At 45.6% G+C, this 24,069-nt stretch overlaps 1 protein-coding gene across 5 annotated transcripts in view; it reads left to right on the top strand.

The window, feature by feature from the left end:
* Positions 1 to 12,942: 12,942 nt before the first annotated feature.
* Positions 12,943 to 24,069, top strand: part of SLC8A1 (solute carrier family 8 member A1) — a 301,989-nt gene continuing 290,862 nt past the window's right edge. For 4 of the 5 annotated variants that reach the window (XM_083733171.1, XM_083733177.1, XM_083733174.1 and 1 more), the window contains exon 1: positions 12,943 to 13,456. The gene's annotated coding sequence lies outside the window, so the exon portion shown is untranslated. The remainder of the gene's footprint in view (positions 13,457 to 24,069) is intronic. The other variant, XM_083733167.1, reaches the window with a different exon arrangement.

Genomic DNA, 24,069 nt, shown 5'->3' on the forward strand with positions numbered 1-24,069 from the left:
ACCTTTATAAAGAAGATGGGGGAATTCACACCGACAGAGCGTCTGCTCAAGGCTCTGTTCAAGGCTAAACTACATATAATAATCAATAGCATCTTTTTTTCATTCTCTCTGACTGTTCCCCTACTGAAGCCACAAAGTCACTGCTGATTACCAAGAGTGGGAAAGGTTGGAGTGGTGTGGGTGCGCCAGCAAGAACAGTGGATTGGCTCCACCACGCCTTTTGCACTGTGCTAACTTCCCTCCTACTTCACCTCTCCTAGGAAGCAACAGTGATGGCAGCCCCACTCCAGGGGTGGAGGAAGGGGGGTGCGGTGGGGGCAGTTCACCCCGGTGTCACCACTGAGGGGGGTGAGGTGACAAAATGCCAGGCAGCACTCACCCTGGGGCCTGCAGCGTGCCTTGGGCAAAAAGAATGAGAGGCACAAAAACAAGATGGATGACACCTGGCTTGAGAGCAGTACATGTGAAAAGGATCTAGGAGTCTTGGTTGACCACAAACTTGACATGAGCCAACAGTGTGACGCAGCAGCTAAAAAAGCCAATGCAATTCTGGGCTGCATCAATAGGAGTATAGCATCTAGATCAAGGGAAGTAATAGTGCCACTGTATTCTGCTCTGGTCAGACCTCACCTGGAGTACTGTGTCCAGTTCTGGGCACCACAGTTCAAGAAGGACTCTGACAAACTGGAACGTGTCCAGAGGAGGGCAACCAAAATGGTCAAAGGCCTGGAAACGATGCCTTATGAGGAACGGCTAAGGGAGCTGGGCATGTTTAGCCTGGAGAAGAGGAGGTTAAGGGGTGATATGATAGCCATGTTCAAATATATAAAAGGATGTCACATAGAGGAGGGAGAAAGGTTGTTTTCTGCTGCTCCAGAGAAGCGGACACGGAGCAATGGATCCAAACTACAAGAAAGAAGATTCCACCTAAACATTAGGAAGAACTTCCTGACAGTAAGAGCTGTTCAACAGTGGAATTTGCTGCCAAGGAGTGTGGTGGAGTCTCCTTCTTGGAGGTCTTTAAGCAGAGGCTTGACAACCATATGTCAGGAGTGTTCTGATGGTGTTTCCTGCTTGGCAGGGGGTTGGACTCGATGGCCCTTGTGGTCTCTTCCAACTCTATGATTCTATGAGCAATGCATCTCTCCTGGGAGTGACACAGTGGCTTGGGCGCCCGCATGCTCCGTGCTGCCCCAAACAATCCGCCCGCCCCCTCAGCTGTAGGGCGGCTGAGTGGGAGGAGGCAGGCCGGCTCCTTGGAGGCCCCGCGGAGCGTCCTGCCCTGGCTGGTCCCACCCCGTTGGTGGCTGGCCCCACCCCTGGGTGCAGGGCATGCGCACCACCCCAGGCGCCCGGTCGGCTTGCTCCCCTGCTGCCCCACCCCATTGAGTGAGCAACCTGTTCTTGTTTGTGAGTCTCCAAAGGCATCTAGTTTGCAAATACTGGAGAGAGAAAGCTGGACTGAAAATAACTGTTTTGTTTTTTTAAAATAATTTTTCATGCAAAATTAAGAGAAAACATATTATCTAGAAATATATCATCCCTATTCCCCCCCCCATTTTCCTCCCTCCCCCCACAGAACCCACCCACCCCCACCCCCGACTTCCCTCAGTTCCAGTCTTTGATTTCTCTAAAAATGCTGTTTTCTGCATGTTACACAGTTGTATAGATCCTCAAACTATTTAGCTGATTATTATCAATAAAAAGTTTGTGAATGTTTATTCAAAACCAGCCAAGGAGTCCAGTTTGCTTTGTTGCTTCTTCAAATAATTTGTAAAGAGTTCCCATTCATCTTTAAAGTCACAGTTATCCTTGTCCCGTAGCTTGTATGTCAGTTTTGCCAGTTCTGCATAGTCCATCAATTTTTCTTGCCATGATTCTTTAGTTGGGGTTTCTTCAGTCTCCCATCCTTGACTGAAAAGAACTGTTGATCTGATCTAGCAATGCATTCAACTGCAGTGTGCCTCTGCTCACAATTGAAACATTTCCCACAGTTCATAGAGGTTGTGTATGTCAGTAGCAGCCTGCATGCTGTAGAATGTTGCATACCTTTATTACTCAGAGAAAATTAAGGTCACTTGCTGCATACTATTCCACCCATGAGCATTCTGTTGGGGGCATATTTGAAGGGACTCTGACTCGGACATTGTTTTCTTGATGAGTGACAGAGCATGAAGTTAACAGCCACTCTGCAAAGATCCTGCTGTCAAAAAGGCTCACAACGGACATTACAAATCTGTATTGAACAAATTGTGGGTTGTTTTATTAGGAAGTTTGCAAAAACCAGATTAAGCCACAGTTCCTGGATTCTGCTTTAAGGTTTATCTCCACTCCCAATAAGGTACAAAAAATATTTCCCTTTTCCAAGCTAGTGTAGTGGGGGAGATGCAATTTTATTTTGGGTTTTTCATCAGATAAATTCAAGGAAGTACACCAGTGACCTTTCACTAGATTAACACTAATGCTGGTTGATCTTTCTGCTTCGAATTCAGCAAAGGTATTTTTCAAATGTGGATTCACCAAAAAGGGATCTAAAGCAGACAAACAAGGAAGGCAAAATTAGGCACCTTGGTTTGATTGTGCGCCAGAGAGTCACAAAGCAGGCCATTAGTGACCCACTTCATTGTTAGAAAGTGACAGATGGGAACAAAGCATGGCAAATGGCAAAGGCAGCTCCAAATTCTTTGTGATACTCACACTTTCCATGGGAGCTTAGCTCCCACCCCAATTCATCTTTATCTTTGTACTTCCCCAAAGCCTTCTCCATACCACAAGCAACTCCAGAGGCTCCTGGGTCCACCATTTCACATTATGTTCTTGAAATTGTGTCACCAGCACATTCAACTTCCCTTCGTAGTCTGGATAAATTAGTAATCTTACCCTGATTGGATCACTGTGATGGATCGTACATGGGGCTGCCCTTGGAAGCTTCAGTTGGTACAGAATGAGGCTTCCAGAATTTTAACTGGTATACAGTTACACCAATCCTGGGGGGGAAATGTATTGGCTGCCTATACATTTATGAGTGCAATTCAGGGTCTGGTTCTTATCTTAAATTCACTATATTGCTTGGGACCAAATACACGAAGGAGTGCCTCTCTTTATATCAGTGATGATGCGGGATGGAGCCTTCTCTGTGATGGTGCCTTGTTTGTGGTATGTCCTCACCTGAAAAGGAAAACAGGTACTGACACTGCCAGTGGTGGCTGGTACCAACTGGAACTGGTAGGGTAGAAGACATGGAGCCCAACAGTAGGGGGATCCAGAGCTAACATCAGACAGAGTCACCCCACAGGCTGGTTCTTAGAAAGAAGATAAGGGCAAAGTGATGTTGGTGGGGCAGTGTCCAATTTGTTCCATAGGACCAACCTTTGTTTCAGTGGAAACCCTGCGCAAGCCCATCTACTTGTGCAAGGGGGTTTTGCCCCCTCTCCTTCCCCTGTGTACCCCTGCAATCCCCAAATTTGCTCTGGGGAGTGATGGTTGAGATAATCCCCAGAAGAGTGTGCAGGGAATGAGTTTGTTCCTTCTGGCAAGTTGAAATGCTTACTTTGATGGAACAATCACTTTAATGCTTTAATGTTATGTCATATTCTTCCCCTTATGTATAGTTTCAGGTAAGTACCGTATTTTTCGCTGTATAAGACGCACCAGACCACAAGACGCACCTAGTTTTTGGAGGAGGATAGCAAGAAAAAAAATATTCTGAATCTCAGAAGCCAGAACAACAAGAGGGATCGCTGCGCAGTGAAAGCAGCAACCCCTCTTGCTGCTCTGGCTTCTGGCATAGCTGCGCAGCCTGCATTCGCTCCATAAGACGCACACACATTTCCCCTTACTTTTTAGGAGGGAAAAAGTGAGTCTTATACAGCAAAAAAAAATGGTAATTTGATTTGTTTTATGTTGTGCTCCACCTTGCTCTCAACATTAATGAGGCATGGGTTGTAGATCATCATGAGCATCATCATCCCATTTCAATAAGGATTCAACTATACAGACCACGAGTGCGTGCCTGGATCGGAATGCAGTGTATCAAGAGGAAGGAAGGAAGGAAGGAAGGAAGGAAGGAAGGAAGGAAGGAAGGGGTAGAGACACACCTGGACCCAAAGCTTTCTGTCTCCATACCTCCGACTCCTACTGAGGTTCAGAACTTTGTGACGCACATTTTTCCCTACAGAGAGAGCTGCAAACTGTGACCTAATATGCCTTTGCTATAAAAAATAAAATCAAGGATTATCCTGCTCCTAGCAGCGTGCCTTGCCTTGACGTGACTGATGAAGTTCTAAATCCTTTTCTTTTCTGCAAACATTTGTCAATAATAGCATATCTAGGTGCACTCATCTTGCACTGAGGTGGATTAAAAAGAAAAAGAAAAAGTAAGGCTGTGCAATTAAGCAACATGACCTCTTAAGCAGCTTTCCTATTACGGGGCAATAAACCTGGAATTGAGCCAATGTGAATGCTGTCAGAAGGACCTGCGGCCTGTATATAGTGGAGGTGATATGTCAAGCATGCGTGAGGATTGCTCTTTTAATCATAAAGTCTCATCCTCGGGGAAACAGGCATGGTTCTAGGTTAGAGCCTGAGGCTCATTTTCAAAACTTGTTTAGCAACATGATTCCATCTTCACATGAGGTGGGGATGACTTCATTCCTAACTTACTCTGTGCTGGCAAAGCCTTAAGAGGCAAGAAAGGAAAACCAAATTTCCCTCTGTATTATTTGATTCAGTAAGTTTCGCTCTGCTTAGATCAGTGAGGTCCAGCTTAAAGACTACTTGAATAGCGCCGTCGGCAGAGCAAAAGACTTCAAATCTCTGGGCTGTGGGTTTGACCCCATGTTGGGCGAAATATTGCTGCATTGCAGAGGGTTGGACTAGGTAATCCTCATGGCCCCTTCAAGCTCTACAGTTCTATGATTTTATGACTACTGAGAGACTAAGGTAAAAAGATAAAGGACAACTGGACGGTTAAGTGCAGTCAAAGGAGACTATGGGGTTGTGGCACTCATCCCGCTTTCAGGCCAAGGGAGCCGGGGGTTGTCCACAGACAGCTTTCCGGGTCATGTGGCCAGCATGACTAAACTGCTACTGGCACAACGGAGCGCAATGACAGAAGCCAGAGCGCATGGACCTTCCCGCCACAGTGGTACATATTTATCTACTTGCACTGGTGTGCTTTCGAAATGCTAGGTTGGCAGAAGCTGGGACAGAGCAATGGGAGCTCACTCCATCATGGGGTTTTGAACTGCCGACCTTCCAATTGGCAAGCCCAAGAGACTCAGTGGTTTAGACCACAGCACCACCCGTAATAAACTCTACCTGTTTACTAAACTCTATACCTGTAATACGAGTTACTTCTTTCTTTGGCCATCCAAACCCAATAAAATTTACATATAGACCATGAAACTGGTACGACTGAATGTTTCAGCTGATGCCTCTGGCACAAGTTGTACATTATGTTAACCGTGTCTTTGCATCTAATGCAAATTTCATCAGTGTGGGGGGTGATGAATGGATTTAGAGCAGGCAAGGAGATGGCATGGAATAGGGGAATTCTTCCCAAAGCAAATATTAACCCTAGAAGATGGATTTTCATTGAGTTGTTGTTGTTTAGTTGTGTCCGACTCTTTGTGACCCCATGGACCAGAGCACGCCAGGCACTCCTGTCTTCCACTGCCTCCCGCAGTTTGGTCAAACTCATGCTGGTAGCTTCGAGAACACTGTCCAACCATCTCGTCCTCTGTCGTCCCCTTCTCCTTGTGCCTGGGTCTTTTCCAGGGAGTCTTCTCTTCTCATGAGGTGGCCAAAGTATTGGAGCCTCAGCTTCAGGATCTGTCCTTCCAGTGAGCACTCAGGGCTGATTTCCTTAAGAATGGAGAGGTTTGATCTTCTTGCAGTCCATGGGACTCTCAAGAGTCTCCTCCAGCACCAGAATTCAAAAGCATCCATTCTTCGGCGATCAGCCTTCTTTATGATCCAGCTCTCACTTCCATACATCACTACTGGGAAAACCATAGCTTTAACTATACGGACCTTTGTCGGCAAGGTGATTTCTCTTCATTTTAAGATGCTGTATAGATGTTTCATCAAGTACTCCCGGTTTATTCTCTCTCAATGCCTCCTCTGATCCCATTAATCACCAGAGCCCCCCACCCCTGTTAATGCAATTTACATTTTAAAAAACTAACAACAACAACCCTTCATGCTGGGTGTAAATACATATTTATTTGGCCCTCATGGGAATTGTAGTCTTGTGTTTTTATCTTGTGAACTTCCCCAAGATCTTCTGTTGAAGGGAGGTTATATAAATTAAAGAAATAAAAAAGCAGAGAAAGAAAGGAAGAAAGGAGGAAAGGAAGGAAGGAAGGAAGGAAGGAAGGAAGGAAGGAAGGAAGGAAGGAAGTCCTAAACAGCTGGAGAGCATCAAATCATGAAAAGCTGGATGAGCTATGAAAAACCAGAAAAATGATCTTGGGGTTATCATGGGGTCATTTTTTTATCTTGCGGTCATTATTTATTTAATGAATAAACAAAGCTGCATTAAAATGTGAGGGGACAGGCACGGGAATTCACACTAAAATGCTAAGGGATTTACTAGAGGACTTTAAAAAAATTGCAAATTAGTGTGGATGTGTGGAAAACATCTTGTGAATCACCCTGAGATCTTCGGATGAAGGGGGGTAAATAAATTTAATAAATTAAAATATCCCTGGTGATGATAACTGAACTTGAGATTGAAAAGATGAGAAACAGAGAATCAGAAATAGACAGATTCTGTGAACCTTTGTTCCCTCCAGGCCTGAGGAGTGACCCAACAGAGGCACGATGTTAAGGAAGAGTTGCCAGCATAAGGCATTGTTGGTACTCCTCTGTGAAGTTTGCCGCGATTCCCACGCTCATTGCACATTCACCTGCAAAGCCAAAGGAGTCAGAGAGGTCCGGGCCATGTGCAAAATGCCAGTTGAACTGAGCACCTTGGCAACTCTCTGAGCCCGTCGACAGCATCTCTCAGCTGCAGCAAATTGAGGCCAGGAATTTGCCAGGACTGGCCGGCATGAATATTTGATGCCGTTCAATATTTAAAGAGCTTGATAAGATAATTTAAGAAACTCTGTCACTTTTTAAATTATTTGTAGACAATTTATAATGTAGCAAAATCCACTCAGTGTGAATAATACTGTGGCTGGAAAGAGAGCAGAGTTGCAGGCTTTCCCTTAATTGGCTTGAAAACATCACAGCGCCGGTGCTGTCACAAAAAACTCTCAGGGGGCCCAGAGCTTTCGCTGGTGTAAAAGGGGAATCATTATGGCCCATTTTTGCCCAAAGACCTGGCCTAAGCACAGGAACATGCTGCCCATTTTGAGTCAAGCACTCCATTACTCTCCTTAAGAGGAATGTTTTTGGGGTTGTTAGTTATTTTTTGTTTTGTTTTTAAGGAGATCACCAGGTTTCATTACAACTGCACTGAATGTTCTGCAGTTTTGATTTCGTGTAGAAAATGAGAAATTGTAGTGAGGTAAAAAAAAAAATCAGACAAAAGACCTCCTCCCCACCTTAAATGCACTCACCTGGTACAAATATTTAGCTTTAAGAGTACAATCCTATACATTTGTCCTCCAAAGTCCTGTTGTATTTAATGGAGTGCCCTCCTAGAATAAGTGTGCATAGAACTGCAGCCACAGAAGACCTATTTATAGTGCAAACATGTAACGGTCTACTCAGAAGTAAGCCCCACTAGGTTCAATGAGACTTACTTCCAAATATTATTTATTTACTTAGTTAAATTAGAGCCCAGGGTTGAAAACATCAACATGTCCATACAGTACATGTTTTTAAAACTTGATAAAATCATATATAAAGGATCTGAAAACAATTTAAAACATTTAAAAACAGAACACCTGAAAACATTTGAAAACAATCACATGCTCTCAAAGTGATTAATTTTGTGGTTGCCATTTTCTTCACTTCTCGCTTTCCTCTGTGGCCCCCTAGTCTTGTGCTGTGGCCCCCCATTCATGTGATTTTCACCTGTGGCCCCCTTGGAATATCCTCTACAGAACAGGAACAGGACACCACCAAAGGACAGAAACTAAGAAAACAGAGCAGCAACATCTAAAGGAAAAATGCAGTCAGTTATCCAGTGTCCCATTACACACACAAACACGTGTGTGTACATGCTTGTGTGTGTGTGTTGGAGCGAGAAAGAGAATTGGCTGTTCTATTTCCACTTTGTGAAGATACACCTTTCCCCCTGGAGTTCTAAAACTGAAACCGTTTATGGGAGTTTGCTCTGTAATGATTTTGAGTCAGACAAGAGGAATGAGAAATGGCTTGGTACAGATTTGGTACAATTCTCCAGGGCTTGTAAGACAACCTTGTGGAACAACTTGCTTGTGTCTTGTGACCTTAGTATTAAGGGAATTTCTATAAATTATACTCTCCAACATTGCATCCCTAATCTGGAGTCCACCAGACATTTTGAACTACAACTCCCATCTGCCCCATCAGTCCAAACCATTCTGTTCAGGGAAGTTTTTAATGTGTGACATTTTAATGTATTTTTAATCTTTGTTGGAAGCTGCCCAGAGTGGCTGGGGAGACCCAGCCAGAAGGGAGGGGTGCAAAGAAATTATTATTATTATTATTATTATTATTATTATTATTATTATTATTGGAGGGGCACTGGGTTGGGGAAGGCTGGTTTATAGAGCTACAGGTGACAGACACCACAGCAAACCACTTTCTTTGAGTCCAGGTCTTCCCTAACGAAACATTAAGCGAGAGGACATTTTTTTCAGATAAATGATAATAAAAGAAATAATAAAATTTTATTTATATTCCGCCCTCCCCTGCCGAAGCTGGGCTCAGAACGGCTAACAACAATAAAAGTAACACCACATTCTAAAATCAATTCATTTTAAAATCAATACGAAATCAAATTAATGGCAACCATTGGGCTAGAGTTCTGTGAGGATTGGGGCCGTTGTTTAGGCTTGAGTATCTGCAGAGCAGCTGAAGTTTGTTTCCTCACAGTTTCACTGGCGGGAAGTTACAGGCAGCAAGGAAATACACAGCTGCTTCTAGTCTGTTTGCTTCAGAGCTCGGCCCACTTGGGATTCTCAGCAACTGGTACGGGGAGAAACCATGGCTCAGTGGAAAAGTATCTGCCTCGCAAGCAGAAGGTCCCAGGTTCAGTCCTTGGCATCTCCAGTAGGGTTGGGAGAGACTCCTGTCTGAAATCCTGGAGAGCCGCTGCAAATCACTCATAGGCCATATTGAGCTAGATGGACCAAAGGTATGAGGCAGTCTCCTCTGTTCCTGTGTTCCTAAAGTCATACTCCCTCTAACAGTAGTCATTTGTGTAGCCATCATGGCTAGTAACCATTGATAATCTACCGTATTTTTCGCTCCAAAAGACGCACCAGACCATAAGGCGCACCTAGTTTTGGGAGGAGGAAAACAAGAAATTCCAGAAGCCAGAGCAGCAAGAGGGATATGGCTTCTGGGATACCGTGTGGCTGTTCTGGCTTCTGGGATAACCGCACCAAGCCTCTTCAGGGCAGTGGGATGGAGGCTTCCCCTGCCCGAAGAGGCTGCGCACGGCTAAGGCAGAAGACAGGACAGGCGCGTGGCTGAAGGGGCGCTGCGCAGTTCTCCCTCTCTGCACAGCACCTCTCCTTCACAGGACTGCGCAGTGCCCCTTCAGTGAAGCTGGAGAAGGAACAGAAGGGGCTCCGTTTCTCCTCCCGCTTCGCTGAAGGGGTGCTGCGCAGCTCTACCTCTCTGCGCAGCACCATTCGCTCCATAAGACGCACTCACATCTGCCCTTACATTTTAGGAGGAAAAAAGTGCGTCCTATGGAGCGAAAAATACGGTGACCCTCCATGAAGAGCTCTGTCCTCTTAACAGTGAATATGTTGTGGGCTGGTTGGAGGCAGAAGAATGGTGGGAGGAACCACCTGGGGAAACACTAAGGAAAGAAGACTCAGAACCTGGGGAGTGGTGGTGGAACAATGATGAGTGGGCAGAGGGAGAAGAGGGGAAAGACTGGAAAGAGGTAACTAGGCTTGGTGTGCTGGGAGATTTGGTGGCGGAGATAAGTCCAGAAGCAGAGGCAGAAGTTGTGGCAGGCGAGTGGGAGGCCAAGAGGCAGAGATGAGTGCTGCTGCTGCTGAAGAGTCACAGGTGTCTCCCCCCTCCTGCTGTAATAAGCTCCCCTCCATCCTGTTCTCCCAGAACCAGAAGAGGCATGAAATGGGCAGAGCAGAGGCAGGCAGGCACAGTCTCCGATTGCTTGTAAGAAGCCCTGGAGAGGAGGAGACCTAGACAGTTGTGGGTAGGTGGGGACTTTTAGTCTCGGCAACTGCTGTGCTCATTGGGCCTGAAACTCAGCCAAGTCTGTGCCAGATTGTGTTTTTGCTAATAAAGAGTTAACTCTGAACGGCGTGATTTACTGCTGGCTTACTCTTTGGCAGAGTAGCACCTTCTGGGGCTCAAGAGGAGCAGCCAGGGGGGTACTGCTGCCCCCTTACACTCTGCCTAATGATTGAGACCCAGCCCTGAGCCTTCTTAGATTCCTTTCTGTCTGGGAGAAGTCGACGGAAAAGCCTGTGTGCAGATCTTCACTGGGAGGTGGTGGCTTCCCTCACAGGATACAGGCCAGCAGGTTCCTGGCAGAAGGTTCTTTGCAGGGAGGCTGCAGTTCTGTGGCTTGCCACACGGGGCAGAGTTCAGTTTCTGACCATTGGTCATAGGAAGCTGCCATTCAGAAATATAACGGGTATAGGTGACTCTGCAAACAAGCTGGCTGTGTAGACAGTATGGAAGAGAAGTGCTTTATTGCTGGGGGAGATCTGAAAGGATAGGTGCAGGCATGCCTTAGGCAGCAAAGAGCACCAGGCCCCTTCAGGGCAGCCATATAATGGGCTCCAGAGAGCTAATTGGAAGGCTATGCATTAAGTTAGTAATAAATATATAAACAGCAGCAGAGGGAGGTAATGTGAGCTGACTGAACTAAAAGACCCGAGATCTGAAAGCCTGATGGACATGGCATGGAGGGGCTAAGGCTTTGTATTATGAGATATGCTTCTCTGGGCACAGCAAACTTTTGCAAGGAAGCATGATGCCGTGGAGTCAGCCACTGGTCCATCTAGCCCATAATTGTCCTCTGGCAGCAACTCTCAAAAGTCTTGAGCAGAGGTCTTTCCCGTCACCTGCTATCGTATCCTGGAGCTCTTGGAACTGAAACAGGGGCTGTTATGCAGAAGATGGGCTTTGCCATTGAGGAATGTCCCCCTCACAGTGCCAGAGCTACCCCTTTCTTCAGATAGGGTAAGGGGGAAAGGACCCCTGGATGGTTAAGTCCAGTCAAATTTTACTATGGGGTGCAGCGCTAGTCTCACTTTCAGGCTGAGGGAGCAGGCAGTTTTTCCAGGTCATGTGGCCAGCATGACTGAACCGCTTCTGGTGTGACGGGACACTGTGATGGAAGCCAGAGCACGCGGAAACGCCATTTACCTTCCCGACGCAGTGGTACCTATTTATCTACTTTTACTGGCGTGCTTTCGAACTGCTAGGTTGGCAAAAGCTGGGACAGAGCAACGGGAACTCACCCCATTGCGGGGATTCAAACTGCTGACCTTACGATCAGCAAGCCCAAGAGGCTCAGTGGTTTAGACCACAGCACCACCTGTGTCTTCAGATAACCTGGTCCAGTATTCCTTGAGATCCTTATGTGCAAGTAGCAGGACCTTAAAACTGGTCCAGTAGCTAGAGAACTATCCTCTTTGAAGCAGGACACTTGGCCAGCCCTACACTGGCCAGAGATGGCAAAAATAAAGAGGGTGAGCTTATCAAGCATTTGGCAGGCCCAAATATACAGCTGAGTGGCTGTGGCTATTGTTCCAGATCACAAGCTGTGCAGGAGGCCTGGACTCTGCTGTGCTGAATTCCTGCCTCCCCTTATTCCTTGTTGGTTTGTGGTGATTCCCTTTGTCTGTCTGCTGTTTCAAATGTCTTTACATGTAGAGCTTTCCTTTGTATTGTTAAATTATCATAGTCTTTGAGATAGGGGCCCTGTGAAATTGGTGTGGGTTTTTTTGCTAAACTGGCACACATGAGTTCTGTACAGGAATGGGGCAAGAATTCAATTCAGTTCATGTTTAGAGGTGACTGTACCACATTTGTACTTCCTGAAACAATATGCAAGGTGACCGTACCACAATTCGCACTTCTCTGAATTTTGCAGGGCCATTTTCCAGCCAAGTAACGTGCGTGAGAATAAATGCACGAAGATAAAGTGTGTGGGGAAAATGCACATTTTTTTAAAAAAATAATGTAGGCAGATCCATTATACTAGGGAGCACCGCTTTGCAAAAAAAATATACATTCAGCAAAATGGCAAACGTATGTATATTGTGAGAAATCTGTCCCCAAATGCTAATGAATTTTCACGAGGACTTAAAAACATGCAAACTGATGCAGATCTGTAGAGAAATGAACTGAAGAATGGGAAAGTGAGAAAGCGAGAGAAACCAAAATTGACAGATTTTGCCCCTTCCTAGCCCAATAGTAATGACAGCAGGAGCGCCTCCTCTTAAACCAGGATTGTCTTGGCTCCTCTCCCCTTCTGTGTTTCTTGCCTCTCCACAAAAATGCGACTCTTAACCTCCCATCCTTGCAGACATGATGTATATTGTCTTGAAACCGTTCCAAGAGACCTAACAAACAAAACCCTTGACCTCTAAGGAAAGTATTCCTTTTTAAAGTGGGGGGAAAGGTATTCTTAGAGACGAACCGCTGGGAACCTTTTGAAAGGGAAGGGATGTGTGTGTGTGTGTGTGTGTGTGCGCGCGCGGGGGGGGGGAGGTTGTGTATTTCTTTTCCATGTATATTTAGTGGGTCTTGACGATTACTGTACAAATATTTTGAAAAGAAGCAGCCAAACGGTCGGGAGATACACTAGAGATTGAAGCCATTTTAAGCACAGTGCGAGCCTAAGCATCAATTTTTCATGGTTGCATATACTAGTCTCAAATGATTTGTTCCAGCAAGCCACAAAAAGGAATATGTTGTCTTCCAGTTGATTTGGGAAGGGGGTAAAGGCAAAAGGGGGAGGCTTTGTGGCACGGGCCAAAGGTTGCAAAAGGTGACGGAGAGAAAGGGTTAGGACTTTTTAAAATTATATATATATATATCGTTTACGTGTCAGATGAAGCCTAAAGCTGCCAGATAGCTTCTTTTCGACAGCTTGGAGTTACTGTTGGGAACAGATCCATGTATGGAAGCGAAAGCAGAAAAGCAGAGATAAGCCGCTATCCAGCTATGCAAACCATGTTTAGAGACACTTAGAGGACAAGCACCCAAACTTCTTTCTTTCTGGTAAATGCAGACGAGCTTTCATATGAAGTTCTCGCTCCACGCAGCCCGAAACAGAGGTGCCGAGACTTGACAGGCGGTAAGTGCAGGCGTGGGGGCTGGGGAGGAGAAAAAGGCTTGTTTGCATGACTTTCTGTGAGGAATTCCCAGAGGAGCAGCGTTTGCACTAGAGGCTTTCCATGCGTTTCGTAAGGCTAGAGAGAGAGGGGGTTTGGCGGAGGTCCCTGAAGGAATGGCATGGAGCAGTGCTGCTTACCCAAGAGGCAGAGAAACTTCCCCATGGAGGAACCAGGAAAGCAGCAAAACTTCGAGGGGGGGGGGAGAGATATGCAGAATAGTATTTATATAACGGGTTCCTCTTTGTTGGGATTTGTGAATCGTCTCATTTGAACTCGTCAGCGCATACACAATGCCTAAGCCTGCCATTGTGTCGTCTTTTCGTGCATCTGTGTGTTTACTGCGCACAAAAGTGAGCATCTGGAGGTGCAGAATGTGTGTTGCTTTCATGTTTGGCGGCGTGTCCGCCTGAATGCTGTGCGCTGCTGAGCCACGGGTTGTAGGAAGAGCTTTTCGTAAACAACAGTGTTTCTTTTGGCAATCCAGGGCTCATTTTTTATAGCGCAGATCAGTTGATTGCATCCTGCTCCAAGATCTTTAATTGACAGTGGCATGTTGTGAAAGACTCGGTCTCTTCAAAGCGGCAGCACACACCCCGTTGTTGCTCTTTTTCCATCCGAGGCAAGAGTAGGGGAGGGCTTGCTGCCCTCCAGATGTTGTTGGACTCAGTCCCAGCCAGCATGGAGGGGGATCGAGGGTGGTGGGAGTTGTACTCTGTCAACATCTGGAGGGCCACAAGTTCCCCGTCTCTGACTAAGGGAAGATTTCAGGAGTGTGGACATCTCAGGGAATGGTTCTCCCTAAAGCCAAGCCATATGTCACTAGACTGAAAGGATAGGGGCATCAGTCAAGCTAATAGATAATCATTATTCCACAGAAAACCTGCCCTTTAAAAATCAAAGTTACAGCAAGTAGTTTGTGTTTTAAATCTTTGGTAGTAAGTTACCTTTGACAAAAGTTGTGTTTGCATGGGTATAAGCTTCCAACTTTTGAAAAGGTTAAGTCAGCATGCAAGAGGCAGCTCGGGTTCCTCACAATTTTGGACATGGGCATACGAAACGATGTGGGGAAATTAGGAAAACCGATTCCTTTTGGGACTGCAGAGGTGGGGGGGCAGTCATAGCTTGTGGTAACAATTCCTTTCTAAATTTCTTTCCCTTTACAGCAGAAATGAGAGACTGTCCTGTTTTGTCCTTTAAGTTTCTGTTTCCCTTCTTAAATTTTGGGGGATGAGTTTCTAATGCTCCAAACAGTTTCTGAATGGCTGGAAGATATATATTTTTTATTCAATGAATCATTTAAATATATTATAAAGGAAGGAATCATTTAAATATATTATAAAGGAAGGGGGTGTTTTTTCAAAGCTTATGTGCCATAAGGGTTAGAATCAGCTCTGAAGGGTTGGGAGCTCAAGGTCAACCAATTAGCTTCATAGCTGAGTGGGGATTCGAAGCCTGCTGTGCCAGGTTCTAGTTCATGGGTAGGCAAACTAAGGCCTGGGGGCCGGATCCAGCCCAATCGCCTTCTAAATCCGGCCTGCGGACAGTCCAGGAATCAGCCTGTTTTGACATGAGTAGAATGTGGCCTTTTATTTAAAATGCATCTCTGGGTTATTTGTGGGGCCTGCCTGCTGTTTTTACATGAGTAGAATATGTGCTTTTATTTAAAATGCATCTCTGGGTTATTTGTGGGGCATAGGAATTCATTCATTATTTTTTTCAAAATATAGTCCGGCCCCCCACAAGGTCTGAGGGACAGTGGACAGGCCCCCTGCTGAAAAAGTTTGCTGACCCCTGTTCTAGTTCAACACTCCAAACCATTACAGTCCTGTAACAGTCATCTACAGTGCCTCTGAATCGGCTCTCAGATCCAGATTTCTATTTGAGGTATAAAGCAGGCTTCCCGTGTGATCTTTTGCCTAATACTGTTTTCCAAATTCCCTCTGAATTATCTGCAACAGAACTGTGTCATTTAGTTGCATGAATATTTCATACTGAAGACATTTGCAGTAAACCTAAGAAATACGTGTGAAGCTCTGACAGGCATTTTTCTGCAAAACATCTTCATGTATATGTTTCCCCTTGCTTGAACCATTTCTTTTAAGCATCCCTAAATCGTAGTCATATATTTAAACTACCTATTTCACATATCCCTTCGAGACTCATGTTTACACTTAATTTGAATACCATTTGTTTAACTCAGGCTTACCATTACGTGCAAGCCAGGCCGGTTAAGTGAAGGTGACAATTTCTGAACGATGGAGCAGTCAAATGCACCTAGAAATGTAAACTTAACTCTGGATGCTGCTAACGACTATAAGTATATCATGCAGGAGTTTGGTTTGCTTAGGAAAGCCAGCAGGAAGAGGTCCAAAAGGCGGCAATATTTCTGAACAATGCAAGCAATGAAACTGTCTCATTATTTAACTGCCGGCCTCAGTCGGAATGAACTTGATAACTCAATGGCTCCACGATGCCAGGGATGAATGAGATTTATGAAAGGTACAAGCTTCATACACAGCGTCAAACTGTGGATAAAACATTTTTCCAACTTACTTGACCTCTCAGTAAGCTAAAGTCAAAATAAAGGAAGACATTAGCGATACCAGTGTGAGTGCGAGTAAAGATCATGATGAAACACCAAATACCTTGAGAAGACATCCTAATCTAGATCCCCAACCCAGTGTCCTCAAGATATTTCAGACTACAACTTGCATCAGCACATTAGGTCCATTAGGTCCAGTCGTGAACGACTCTGGAGTTGCGGCGCTCATCTCGCTTTATTGGCCGAGGGAGCTGGTGTACAGCTTCCGGGTCATGTGGCCAGCATGACTAAGCCGCTTTAGGCGAACCAGAGCAGCACACAGAAACGTCGTTTACCTTCCCACCAGAGCAGTACCTATTTATCTACTTGCACTTTGACGTGTTTTCAAACTGCTAGGTTGGCAGGAGCAGGGACCGAGGAATGGGAGCTCACCCCGTCTCAGGGATTAGATCCACTGACCTTCTGATCAGCAAGTCCTAGGCTTTGTGGTTTAACCCACAGCGCCACCCGTGTCCCCTAGAGTGAGAGGGCCTCCTCAAATACTTATTGAAAACTGCTAAAACCGAATGCCAGTCCTATCATTAGGCAGAGGGAGGCGGTTGCCTCAGGCAGCAGATTTTAGGTGTCATGAAAGGGCAATGAATTGTTATTTAACTTAATATTGTGTTTTTTACTGGCAGGGATGAGGAAATGCTCTTGTGGGATTTTCTGCCAAGGTCACTGAATATATTTTGACTTTGGAGGTGGGTTTTATTTACAGTCCCACCTCAGGGCAGCAAACCATCTTGAGCTGGGGCTGCTATGACAATATGGGTGGTTATGACAATATGGACTGTTTCAACGGTATGGTTCCAAAGTATAGATCTAGTTTACTGTTTTGTAACAGCAGTCATAAAGGAAAATATTAGCAGACTGTATACTTCTAAGTATCTGGATGTCTTTGAGAAGGTCAAATGTTTGCTTATTTGGCGGGGACGGGACTTAATGCCCATGGGCATAGCCAAGGGGAGCAGGGGGGACAGATGTAAATCAATAAAAAATACTTAACTAACTGAGGTTCTGCCTCCTTAACGTGAAGCCTGACCCCCAAAAAATCCTGGCTGCGCCCATGTTTATACCCCACCTCTCTTTTAAAATGTCAGAGTTCCCTTGGAACAACCATTAAAACAATAAAGTACAAGAAAGCCACAAACTAAAGCTGTAAGAGGATATGAGAGGCAACAGCTAATATTTCAAGGACATAAAAAAACGTTCAACAATTCGGCAGGCCAGACGCCTGCCTAAAGTAGGAAGCCTTAATGGGCTGGTGGAAGGGCAAGGAAGGTGAAGTTTGCTAGGCAGGGAGATCCAGAGTCATCAGAAATGATCTATTTCACGTTCCAACCAATCACAACCAAGTCCACAACCAAGTGGACTGTCTGTGGTGCTCACCTGATTTCTCAATAACTGAGTTGCTGCTGTTGATTGCCATGGTGAGAGGTATGTGTGGTCTGTGAAAAAGAGGATATACTTGGGAAGAGGGGAAAGGAGAGATGCGTGAAATGTATGAGTCTGTGTGGTATATGTGAGAGAGAAAGAATCATGTGCGTCTGCAGTCTCTCTGTGTGTGATGAGTATGTGTGTACATGTGAGAAAGTGTGGGGTGACCCCCTTGTTTATTATTTCCTGGTACCACTCTTCATTGTTACTAGACAGCGACAGCCTCTTTGTGTGAGGTAGGGGGCAAGGGGAAGGGCCAATCCCAGAGGGAGCAGTGAGGCCTTTGCTCTTTCTCTAATTTTGTGTCATTCCATGCGTGCAATGGCAGCCATGTTGTTTTGCTATGCCCTCTCAGCAGCCATCTTGCCCCAAATAAAACAGAATATCAGAGCACTGTCAGGAGCATGTAGCAAGGGGTGTAGCAGGAGGCTGTCAGCGAACAAGAAATTGGCATGGGCTGCTGTTCCAAATGAGAAGTGAGGGACAGCATTTCGACAATGACAAAATCGCGTGGGTACTGCTCATCTGCACGAGCAGCCCATTAACTGGAAGCACCCAGAGAGAGGAGCTCAAAGTTGGTTTTCGAATGCCTTATGCAACCATGTTGGCTGGGGCTGATGGGAGTTGTAGTCCAATAACATCTGAAGGGCACAGCATTGGCTATCCCTGTAGACGGATCCTCATTGCCCCAATGAGTGATTAAGAGCACTTCTTCCAGCACCCACGGCACAGTCAAGTTACTCCTTGTTATTTCGGGAGCCTTTTCCTTTGCAGCTAATTCGTATCTTGCCAGAGTTTGAGATTCCTTCCATGTGATGTGACTCAGCCTCACCGAGAGTGTGTGCTTTGCCCAAGGAATGAGGAAATCTCCTGAACTTAGGGAATTAATCACAGGTGACATCACTCCATACCACTTATGGCCTTTCTAGGAAGTTATCGTTTCTTTCTTTGCAAATGCTGCTTTTTGTATATGCTTGTTTGGGGAACTTTTTAATATTTAATGCTGTATTGGGAGCCACCCAGAGTGGCTGGGGAAACTCAGCCAGATGGGCGGGGCATAACTAATAAATTGTTGTTGTTGTTGTTGTTGTTGTTGTTGTTGTTGTTGTTGTTATTTCTGCTGTTTCTCCAATGTCAGCCAAAGCTGTTACTTGGACATGGAGCTATAAAAGCACTTGAAAAGTGCAACCTTCTCCAGGCAAAGGAGGTCCGGGAGAACTCTGTTCCTTCTCTAGCACTTTGACCCCCTCACCTCAGATGCCCCCACCCAAGGCTCTCCTTTTCTTTATACTGCATCACCATCCCCAGGCCTGATAACGAAGCTGGCTTGGCTTGCTTCTGGAAGGAGGAAACAGAAAGATGAATATATAAATGGGAAAAGTGCTCAGAAATATGAATATATATGAGTCAAAATAACACACATAATTGCCAAGTATTAGGAGGAACTGTTTGCAAAAATGTGCGTATTAGCCGAAGTATTTTTATGAGGGATTTTTTTTTTAAAAAAAATTGCATATGGCTGCAGAAATATGGAGAACTGAATTTAAGACTGGGAAAATTAGAAGCCTGGAGAACTGAAACTGACAGATCCTTCCATCCCTACCAGCAATGGAAAAAACAACAAAAAACAGCACCTGCGTGTCTTCTCCGACAGACTGGAAATGGCAATTTCTTATAGGTATAATGGATAAAAGTACTGCCAAAGACATGCTGAGGTGAAATACCTACATGTGCAACTTAGGGGGGGGGCAGATGCAATACCGCCGCGCGATTTCTGTTCTCATCCTGAAGCAAAGTTCTTAACCTGAGGTACTGTTAGCCGAGTCTGTAACCTGAAGCGTCTGTAACCCGAGGTACCACTCTACTTTGTTATCTACCCCTTCAGTTTACAACCAGGGGCAACAAATGGAAGGTTCTGCACTTACGCAGGAAGAACCAGCTACACAAATTTAAAATGGGGAACACCTCCTGGCTTGCCAGTAGTACATGTGAAAAGAATCTAGGGGTTTTAGCATACCACAAGCTTAACATGAGTTCACAGTATGATGCTGCAGCAAAAAAAAGCTAATGAAACGGAAGTACCGCATTTTTCCGTGTACAAGACGAAGATTTTTTTTAAAAAAAAAATATGTTAAAAATCGGGAGTCGTCTTATACACGGATAGTGCACTGTGGGGACGGGCGATTGGTTGATGCCGCAAGCAGGAGATAGTCATCAGCACTCAGGCAGGTGATCTGTGGCTGTGGCAAGGGCTGTTATTGATTCGCTGCCGCTGCAGCAGGCAATTGGCGGGTGCTGGTGGCGACCTGATTGGTGGCTTTGGCGACGCATGATATTGTCTGCGGTTGTCTGCTGGGTGAGCGATTTTCGGCATTTCCCCCCCCCCAAAGAAAGCTTAACAACTCTTCGCAATCTCCCCCCATTTTCTTAATTTGGAGTCCCCGAAAATAGGGGGCGTCTTATACACGGGGGCGTGTTATACACGGAAAAATACGGTATAGTGTCCTGCTCAAGAGAAGTAATAGTACCAATCTCTTATGCCTTGGTCAGACCACACCTGGAGTATTGTGTCAGATTCTGGGTGACAGGAAACACGTGCAGAGGAGAGTAACCAAGATGATCAAAGGTCTGGAAACCAAGACTTATGAGGAACGGTTGAGAGAGTTGGGTACGTTTAACATGGGAAAGAGGAGATATATTCAGATATCTCAAGGGCTGTCACATGGAAGAAGAAGAAGAGGAGTTTGGAATTGATATCCCGCTTTATCACTACCCGAAGGAGTCTCAAAGCGGCTAACATTCTCCTTTTCCCTTCCTCCCCCACAAAAAACACTCTGTGAGGTGAGTGGGGCCGAGAGACTTCAAAGATGTGTGACTGGCCCAAGGTCACCCAGCAGCTGCATGTGGAGGAGTGGAGACACGAACCCGGTTCCCCAGATTACGAGTCCATTGTTCCTAACCACTACACCACACTGGAACATGGAACAAGCTTGTTTACTTCTGCTCCAGCATGGAAGACCCAAACCAATGGCTTTAAGTTACAATAAAGGAGATTTCAACTAAACATCAGTAAGAACTTTCAGATGTTAAGAACCATTCAACAGTAAGGACTCCTTCGGAAGGTTGTAGACTCTCCTTCATTAGATGTTTTGAAGCAGAGTCGGGTGGTCATCTATAACAGACGCCTTAGATAAGATCCCTGCATTGCAGTGGGTTGGACTAGATGACCCCCAGAGTTCCTTCCAATTCTGCAATTTATAACTATAAATTCTATACTCATCTTCCAGTATAGTCTGTGAGGTTCCCTTCCCTTTGATTTCCAGAACAATGCAGTTTGCTGCTTCTGTGGGTGCCATTGGTAATAGCATTCAGATGAAAACCACATGCCGTATTCAAGCTCTCTCACAAGAGAGAATCTGCTTCCTATCAGAAATATAAACATAGATTTAGTTTCTGGCATTTACCTTCCCTGTGTGCTTTCTCATGCCTCAGTAAAGCCAAGCGGCAGAAAATGTCTTATCGTAAACTCCAATGGATCTTTGTACATATGTCACTGTCAACATTTGTAGACTGAAGGAAAGATCTGCCTGCTGGCATATTAATTTATTTTACCTTAAGCCAATGAATCCAAGTAAAACAGTAGACCCCAGTTACAAGGACCACATTTATTTTATTTTATTTAAAAAACCATTTTGCCCTGCCTATATTCCCAAAGGAATGCAAGACAGCCAACAGATCCGAAGTATAAAAACAGACAGCCACCCCCAAATTAAACCCAATCGCAAAATCAAAATATAAACATGAACAACGAAAATCAATTTTCATACCCACACAGGAGGGGGGAAATGGAAGTACAGAACAGCTGTCTAAACACTAAACCGAACCAGCAAAAGACCATTCAACCAAAGGCCTTTTCAAAAAATCAGACTTCACCAGTCACCTGAAACAATGCAAAGTAGGTCAATCACACAATTGCTGGTGTTTGGGAAGAGCTGAAGTTCAGTGGTCGATCACAGGCTCTGCTTGCAAACGGTCCCCAGGTTCAGACCTCAACATCTCCAGATGTGACTGGCCTCCAGACCCGGTGTACAATACTGAACTAGATGGACTGGTGACAGGAACGAACCTGCAATAAAACACACCACGCAAGTTGGAGTTGACCCTTTATCAGCAATAACATTATCTGCACAGACTTGGTGGAATGTCAGGCCTAATTTGCACAGCAGTAGGTCTTGCCCCATGGATCAGGGGCTGAGACTGAAAGCCCCTGCCTCCCCACAGCCAGCTAAGTCCCCTCCCCACTGGGGTTTTCCCCAAGCAATTGGAAACTGGGCCTGTGTGAATCCGAGCTCTCCCTTTTCATGCCTCTTCTGGTTTCTGGAAGACAGGGGGGAGGGGAGCTGGTTCCAGTGGAGAGGGAGACACCTGTGACTCTTCACCAGCCTGACACCTCCCTGCCTCTTAACCTCTCTCCTCTCACCTGACTGCTTCAGCTTCAGCTTCTGCTTCTGCCTCTGATTCTGTTCTTCTCTCTGCCACGGACTCTCCCAGCTCACTAAGCCCTGTTACCTCCTCAGCTTCCAACACCCCCTCTTCCCAGTGTTCTCCATCTGACTACTCATTCTGGTCCCACCACCACTCCCCGGGCTCTGAGCCTTCTTCCCTTAGTTATTCCCCAGCTGGTTCTTCCCACCATTCCTCTGTGTCCAATCAGTCCATGTGTCAGGGACTGGGCCAAGGAGGAATGGTGGAGATTGCCTCCCCAGCCTGACCCTTCCAGAGAAGAAGGAGCCAGAATTACAACAGGGAGAAAGGTCACAACTCAGAAGCAGATGAGGGGGAAAACTGGGAACTAATGGGGGAGGGGGAGGGGGAGGAAGAAGAAGAAGAAGAAGAGACAGCTGACAAACTCAGCATCTTTAGAAAGCATTCCAGACCCCTCCTCCCAGAACCCAGCGGGCATTGAAAGTAGGAGAGCAGAGAGCTCAGAGGCAGAGGGCACATCTTAGCATCCATAGTGATGATGCATAATGGGAGAAGGTGGAGACTCACTTGGAGCAATGCCATTATTCCGAGAGGCCACATTCCCAAGCTGGAGCGGCGGCGCCAGCAAACTGCTATGTACAGTGCATGTGCGGCGTCACTCCACATGGCGCATGTGTACAGAGCTGCACATGTGCTGTACATAGTGGTTTGCCGCCGACACCGGGATCCTCTGCTCGCGGCTGCAGCCACGAACGGAGGATGCTCCACATGCGGCTGCGGAGGCGCAATGGCTGCGCCGCCGCCGCGGGGCGCCTTCTTGTCACCCCCACAGACGTGGCACCGGGAGTGCACCACAACCACCCCATTGCGACGCCGCTGCATTCCACTTGTCCAACACTTGACTTCAACCCTTAATATATACCAAATGTGCATACCTATAATTGAATGGTATTGATTATACAGCACTATATTTAACTAGCTAAGGACCTATCCATCTGTGGTGTGATGAGAAAGTGGATTCTGCACCTAGTAAGTATTGCAATTGGAGATATATAAACTGCCCAGTGTGTGCTTCTATAGGAGAGTCTGTTCTCTGCAGATGCATAAGAAGAGCTAGTTTCTTACGCCTTGTTTGCAAGACGGTTCTACTCAGCATATTGTTTACTGTTGCTGCAATACACACAACTGTGAACTCTATTTCCCACTCTTCACAAGGCCAGTTTGGAGGAAGAAGTGATACTTGTTCATCAAGCACTCAGCATAATTAAAGCTACTTGAAGCTGTTAGGTGAGGATATTGATCTGCTGCATGCAGTTTAGTTAGGTGGCTTGCTATCTGACTCGCCTTTGACAATGGCATGCGTGGGATTAGGAAAATAAAATAAATGGCAGCATAATCCTATACCCAGTACTTTTTTCTGGAGGGGGCGCAGGGGTACGCATACCCCTAAACATTTTGTGAATCTAAGTTTGGCCTCATTGAGAGGCAGTATTTCAATATGAGTAGGAAAATGAGAGTACCCCTAAACATATTTTTAAGGGAAAAAAGCACTGCCTATACCTGTCTAATTAGTACCAGTAAACCTGAGTTTGATGGGGTTTACCAATCTCAGTCTCTCATTCTACCAAGCAACTTGTGTTGTAGAACATTATTTACATATATACATTAGAAATGGAATAGAAAAGGAGGGATGACAACGCATAAACATTAGCATTCCATACAATATAGAAATATTAAACTATATCTCCCACTAGTGACAACAAGTGAGTTTGTGCGCTTTTCATTGTCGGTGTTATGTACTGAGCTGAATCCTAGAACAATAGGATCCAGAATGCAGCAGTCTTATTGGTCCGCAGGAGCCACACAATCCAGCTTCAGGTGGAAGTGAATTCGCAACCTGATTGGCCTGCAGAAGCAGCCAATCAGGCTTCTGCAGGAAGTGAATCCACAACCTGATTGGTCTACAGGAGCAGCCCGGAATTAGCCAACCATGCAGGGCCCTTTGTGTAAATAATGTATATATAGCTAGACGTTTTGGGGAAAGTGTCATTCATTGCTACCACGAGC

The sequence above is a fragment of the Podarcis gaigeae genome (assembly GCF_964106915.1).
Source record: "Podarcis gaigeae genome assembly, chromosome: 3".
NCBI classification, from domain to species: Eukaryota; Metazoa; Chordata; class Lepidosauria; order Squamata; family Lacertidae; genus Podarcis; species Podarcis gaigeae.